This window comes from Quercus lobata, chromosome 5 (genome assembly GCF_001633185.2).
Source record: "Quercus lobata isolate SW786 chromosome 5, ValleyOak3.0 Primary Assembly, whole genome shotgun sequence".
NCBI lineage: Eukaryota > Viridiplantae > Streptophyta > Magnoliopsida > Fagales > Fagaceae > Quercus > Quercus lobata.
Window position 1 is genome coordinate 50149212 of NC_044908.1, and position 7187 is coordinate 50156398.

At 33.3% G+C, this 7187-nt stretch overlaps 1 long non-coding RNA gene across 3 annotated transcripts; it reads left to right on the forward strand.

Annotated features, from left to right (window-relative positions):
- Positions 1-1070: 1070 nt before the first annotated feature.
- Positions 1071-6725, forward strand: LOC115988520. 3 transcript variants are annotated; one of them, XR_004091557.1, is made up of 11 exons: positions 1071-1345; positions 1481-1637; positions 2764-2852; positions 3886-3956; positions 4234-4371; positions 4449-4535; positions 5086-5238; positions 5428-5524; positions 5640-5817; positions 5898-6028; positions 6146-6725. It is a non-coding gene; the product is annotated as an uncharacterized LOC115988520 (long non-coding RNA). The 3 variants fall into 3 exon arrangements; XR_004091558.1 differs by lacking the exon at positions 4234-4371 and having other exon boundaries at positions 1072-1345; XR_004091559.1 differs by lacking the exons at positions 4234-4371; positions 4449-4535 and having other exon boundaries at positions 1073-1345.
- The last annotated feature ends 462 nt before the right edge of the window (positions 6726-7187 follow it).

Sequence of the window (7187 nt, forward strand, 5' to 3'; positions counted from 1 at the left end):
TCTATTAATTCATTCTCTTTTGGAATTGGGAAAGACCAAAAAAAAAAAAAAACACTATAGAGTATTTTTTTTTCATATTATTCTCTGTGTCTGTGACTCTATTCTTATGAATTCCTTTGTCAAAACTCAAAAGATCACTTTGTTTGTTTGATGGGGCAAAAGGGTTTTGCTTTTTGCCACAATCATGGGTTCTTGCACAGGTATTTCTTAATAATTAACAACATAGATTTTTATTTTTAAAAATTGAAACAATTGCATGTTAATAGATTATTATCCCCAAGCTGTATTCAAGTGTTAAAATGAGATTGTATCAAATTAATTTTCTGTAAACAAAATTCTTAAGAATAAACCAAACTCAGTAAATAATATCTCTAAGGATCTTGTCAAATTCCTAATTTGTCTCTGTAATCGTGATGATTCTGTTAAACAAAACTATAATCCTTGCACAAAAGTATGCATTTTTGTTTTTTATATTATCTTCACCGGATACTAGTGGGCCTATACATTAGTTACTAATTAAAAATTTCCTTGTATTTACAATGAAAAAATATATGTATTTACAGCCACAATAGGCTAAACTAACTCTCTCTTTAGCTAAATACATCAACAACAAAAAAATTGTACCCCTAACCAAAAATATCCTACCCTCCTTATACTATCACTTTTTTTGTCACAATGAACAAAGGGTGATCACTGAATATCATCAAAATCTGGAAGTGGAAACTTATCACAAAAATCAACATTGATTTCACTTCATAGATTTTTTTTAATATACTAATAAATTTAGTTTTTTTATTTTATTTTTGTAGTGGGTTAGAAAATACTCTCGTATATCATTTATTTCAGTTTTTAGTTTTTAATAATATTGGGCCTTCGAGTTGGACCCAACTATCAGCAGCGGATCAATCACTTGGATCAGCCACTTAAAAAGTTAAAACGAGAAAAGGCCCATAAGCTTAACATAATGAAAATACGAGTGATCCAAGTCCAAAATTTTTTTGAATTTCAAAAAAATGTTACCGTTGAGAAATTAGGCTATATTAAAAATCCCGTTGAGCACAAAGCCTCTGTTTTAGCTTTGAAAAACAGAGAGAGAGAGAGAGAGAGAGAGAGAGAGGTATCAGCAACTAAGAGAAAACCTCTATTAATCAATTTAATGTTTAATTCTAATTCCAATTCTGGGGGTTCGGTTTATTTTAGTATAGAATTCTTCTTGGCTTCTTGTGATTGCTATTCACTTCCATCACAACAAATCCATTGTGGGATGTTAAGACCAGACTCCAGATTATGAATAATATTTTGACCTGCCCCCCTCCGGTGAGTTCAATGCCATACAATAATTAAGGTAATCTCCAAATTTTCTCAATCCAAATGCTTCATTCATGTTTATACACAGTTTCAAGTTTGTGACTTTAAAAATAAAAATAAAAATTTGATGGGTATGTTAGACTAAAATTTTGTATTTGTTATGTTGTGGCAGTTTTGTTGAGTGATTTGGTTTAGAATGACATACACAGCGATTAACAATTTCTACTTAACCGATGAGCATCTAAAGAACTCACCTTCTAGGAAAGATGGTATTGATGAAGATACTGAAACTACCTTACGAATCTATGGCTGTGATCTCATCCAAGAAGGTGCCTCTGCACTTATATAGTCCTCCTATTTTTCTCTAAAAATGCTATAAATTCTCATGGTTTATCCTATTACTTTTCTAACAGAAATATCATGACCTCAAGACTGACTTGAACAAAACAGAAAAAAGAATAAACTATTGACTGTAAGAATCCATTATTAGTCAGAATGATTAAGCTTTGCTGTGACATGGCATTCATAGATGTGCAGGAATGTCTACGCTAAAACTGTCTTCTTTGAGTGCTATACCCCTATTTTAACAGGAAAGTTTCTTTAGAATTGATCAAGTGGAGATTCTGTGGAAGACTGCTAGAAATGTTAATTCAATAGCAGCCCCTGGTGGTTGATGCTTAATCACTTTTAAGCTGGCAAGTTGTTTCTCTAAGATAATAACTCACTTTTAAGTTCTATACCCATACACCACAATTCTGTTAACTGTCAGGCAACATGATTTGGTCTCTCCCTTCTCTCTCTCTCTCTCTCTCTCTTCCATAAAGATGTGTTTAACCTTATCTTCAATCCTTGTAATTTGCAACCTGCCATACGAGATGAAGGGCTGTATAAGCCTGACATGGTAAGATGGGAAACAGAGTTTATATGTGTTGATTTGTTGATAATATGATATCAATGGACAAATTGATTTTGGGAAAAGTGGTTGACTTTAGATAAGGGTATTAAAGAAAAAATTATAGAAAGGTGCCAAATTAAGGAAAGGGGAGCAATTAGAAGAATATCATCAACAAATTAACATATATAAACTCAGTTTTATATATAGTCACTTTTTTATATAATTATAGTGTATGGCAGCATTGTTTTTTTTTGTTCAGTAAGATTTCCACCTATGACCTGTCCTGTCCCACCATTTTTACGACCTAAACCAGGCGCCTTAAAAATGGTTAGTAGCGTTGTGGTTTATTGTCTTAAGTAGTCTTAAAATCTAAGGCATGAGTTGATGATACTGTGCTTGAAAGCTGGTCAGAATATGTGTTGTCTTTCATAAAATGATATTGTGATGTAATAATATGATATGGCTGGTAATACCCAAGTTTCCCAATATATCACATTTTGTTTATGTTTCATTGAGGTGTTTTGGATATTCATTTCTTTTTCATCTTCATTCAAGCATAGGGAATGAGGCTGGATGTAATTCCTTAAAAAGATACGCTTTCTGCATTGACAAGGATAGCACATGAGGAAGGCATTCGAGCATTGTACATGTAAGTTCTTCCTTAGTTTGATGTGTGTTATGTGAGTTTGCAAATAAACTACTTATATTATAAAATAAAAATAAAAAATTGTTGGAGTGATTGAGACCCATTCTGCCCAAAGCGATTACTAAAACATGCTTTCCACATCATTTAATTCAACAAAGAAAATCTTCATGCTGTGTTCTTTTTGTCATGATATTTTGTTGGTTTGAAACAGAGGCATTGTTTGGTTTGTTCCTTCATTGGCCGGGATAAGTCATGTTGTCATTCAATTTCGTACATATGATAAGATCAAGTCTTATATAGCTAGAAGGGGAGGTACATAAATTTTGATGAGGACCCCTAGCCAACTTTAATAAATATGGGGGCTTGGTTGTTGTTTTCAATGACATATATGGTGGTGTTGGTTGTTAATGGTTGTAATGACTGATAATGGTGGAGGTGATGTAGTTGATGCTTATGTGGTCACTTCCTAGCATAATTTTTCATAGTGGTGGCGGTCTCATCAGATTCATGGAGTAGGTGGTGGAGATGTCATTGTGTGGTTGTTGATGAAACTGGCAGTGTCAAGCATCAACAAAAAATACTTGTTTTGAGTGAAAGAAATTTTTTCCTGTTTAGGTTGTGAGAAAGTCCTTTACCATTCATGCTATAATATCCTTCCAAAAATTTAATGCTTTGAAATGCTATCTAAAGATTTAACAGGCTAGCTTAGTTAATATTAGACCTAGTAATCACAAATTACAATAGCAAGTAAGCAAACCCAAAAATTTTATTGAATTTTGAAATTATGTAAACATAATAAGCAAGTTCATCCAAGTCCTTTAGAAACAAAATTGGAGTGGCTGAGATGAGCCTTTTGCTATTAATGAAAATTCCAGTGTTATTGATTAAAGCCATTTATTACTGATAATAGTCTCAGACTGATTCAGAGAAGAAGATAAAAAACTGACCTTGTTGCAAGTAAGTACTGACTATTGGTCTTGAATCCTTTTTATCATTTTTCATATGTCATATTATGTTCTGCCTTTGACATTTTCAGGAAAAGGAGGCTGGATGAGATAAGATTTCAGCAATACAGCCGAACCTTTGTTCAATCATGGATCCTACAAGGTAAGTGACATTTTTTACTATTATAACATAATGTGATGCACTTCAGTGAATGAATATGATGACACATAGGGTTATGGATATCTTGTGGATTTTTTAATAATGTATGTCAATATCTGTGACATTTGTATTTAGGCAATTTCTTTATTTATGGACCTTAGTGGTGGGAAAAACAAATAGCAAATGTTATGGTGGGAAAGTGGTTAAATTGATACCCTAAGAAGTTGCTAGCTAATTAACTGTAACTATGCATGTTTATCTTCAAATTAAAACAAGTAAGGGAATCTTCTCGCTGTTACAACAGCAGACAACGTATTCAAGATACTTGCAAATGCTGCTGGTCTCAGATCTTTAAGACCCATTGAACCCCCCATCTTTTGATGCATTGAGATCGCCCATTGAATCGGCTGCAGCCAAGGTTTAAATCATTTCTTTTAGTTTTGCTTGCATGCTTTTAAAAATATTAAATAAAGATCTGTTGGGTCTATTCATTAGGTAGCTGGCTCTCCTGCCATCACAAATGATAATCCAGTCAATTGCAAAGTGGAAAGGAGCTCTCCTGTCAGGCCTTCTCCAATTATTGTATGCAGCTTGATCTTTCTAACTTGGAATGTGAAATTTTTGTTGAAGTTTATATTTTGGCTGTAGCAGCAATTATGCATGTTGGTTAGCTTGCATTCAACATATCATAAAGAGGCACATGCACTATTTAAATCCTCTGATTTCCCTAGTTCTGGGTTTAAACTAAAACATGTCAAGGAAATAAATAAAGCAGTCAACTTCCCATCATGTATTTGTTTCTTGACACAGCTTCCTTTTATGGGCCTGCCTTTTTAAACTTTCACTTTTCGTGTGTGTGGTATGAAACATGCCTAGTGACTGGTTCAAGGATGTGGCACTAGCTGTTTCAATGTTTTCCCCTGCTAATGATACCTCTTCATCATTTATAAAAGTTTTCTGATTACCTATCAAAAAAAAGATATTACCTCTTCTTCTTGGGAAAACCATTTTCTGTTAATTTTTCTATCCACAGTCTTCCCCCTAAACTTTCTTTGTAAATGAGCCACTGCATTTTGGCAAATACATTCTGGCATAGTGTGGATTTTATTTTTTAACTTTTATATCTTTGAAGAATGGAGTTGATCCAAATGGTAGAAGCATGGAAAAGCCAAAAACCAAGGAGGATGTAACTGATAGAACCAAACCTTGGCAGTTGTCTGAAATTGTGGATGCTGTCCAGTTCCGATTAGTTACCATGCCTGAAGGCACAGATTCTTCCAGCAAGGTTTGTGAAGTATCTTGTATTTAATACCTAATTTTCAATAATTATTATAAATTTTACTAAAAGTTCAAAAGAATTAATACACAGGTTGGTTATAATGTGACCTCTCAACTCTGCAAGTTTATTATATTTGACATTTTATTATAAAGTTTATATACTTGATGATGCATTCTGTCCTATGTTTATACTTAGGTTGTTCGACTTCTATATGCAAATTCTGGCATTTGGGTCAGATGGTGTTCAGAAGCTGTGGAAATGGGCAGGGAACGAACGAAATCCAAATGGAAAGGTACTTGCTATCTTAAAGCATGTTCACTTAGTTTTTTTTCCTTAATAACTTGTGTATGTCTGCTTGAGATTTTTCTTTCTTGGGGGAGATTTCTGAAGTCTGTGTGTGTTTAAAGGCCACTGCCAATATTGTTCCTCAACACTGGCAACCAAACAGTGGTCTTCTTATGGCTAATGATGTCTCAGGTGTCATCCTTGAAGAATCAGTACCATGTATAGCACTATCAAAAAATGACTCATGTGATGTCAGCCTGTGGTGAAAAGGTTTCATTATTTAATATGATGACATTCAAGGTAAGTCTCCATACATGTCTTGCAAACTTCATCAGAATTGCGATTATTAATGGATTGCCATCAATTGCTCTAATTTGTAGGTAATGACAACATTTATGCCGGCACCCCCTGCTTCTACCTTCCTAGCATTTCATCCTCAAGACAATAACACACATCATAGCTATTGGAATGGAGGATTCAGTTATACACATATAATGTTAGAGTTGATAAGGTAATTACTTACTACATAGGTTAATCACACTACCACTAACCCCACCCCCCAAAAAAAAAAAAGTGGTTTCTTTTGCTCTCTTAATATAAAGTGGTGTGAATTATATGCTGTTTTAAGGTAAAATCAAAACTGAAGGGACACCATAAGCGAATAACTGGTTTAGCTTTTTCAATGAATCTTAATATCCTGGTTTCGTCAGGGGCTGATGCTCAAGTAAGTGGCATATGTGGTTCTTTTGCTATTTAATACTATTACAATACAATAATAATTGTCAAAAAATTGTAAAGAAGTAAGATCCTTTTGGTAACATAAGGATGTTACTTCTTTAAAATCTGCTTAAAATTAGTAGGATTTTTTAAGGTGTTGAATGTCCTCAGCATGTTATTAAACAGTCTTTTATGAGATCTGTGTATGACTGAATTACCATTATATGCGGTATAGCTTCCTCATCTTGTTTTAGACCTTTTGAATTTCAGGTTGTCATTCTTTAGGAGTGTTTTGTATATTGGAACTATCTTTTCTTTTGAATAAAGATTCTTTTACTTACGTTAGGAAAAAAATCATCATAGGCTTTTTACATGAATTATGCTCCTATCTTGAGACTTAGATGCCAAAAATTGATATTTTATTATAAACCTTAGAGCTTTACTTTCAGTGCTTTTGGGTCTTAGAATGTAACACTAAAAATATATATATTATGTCAAAATATTGCTATAATATGAACTTCTGTTATGTTGTCTTTGTTTCTATTTTGTAGAAAATAATAAACTTTGATTCTGTTAAAAATTGAGGGGGATAAGGCTTAGATGTTAAGCCAATGAGCTCTAGTTTAGTTGGCACCTTCTCCCTTATCAGTGCTTGGTGAAATATTAAGGCTAGATTTTAAATAGGATTGATCCTTACATTATGTTTCTGCAAGGCATGTTGAAAGTAGAGGAGCCCTGCACTGACAAATTGATATGGAATTTTGAGCTTCTTTAGGCTAAAAGTAACTTGTTTTCTTCTCTTGTGAATTTCAAGTAACAAAAGGTTAAACAAACACAAAATCATGAGTGTTCTTTGGAAATTCCAAAGCTACAAGCTGATAGATAATAGTTTTAATGGGAAAACTATAAATTCTTGAATTTGAATTGCAGTGAGGACAGAGTTATATAGATGA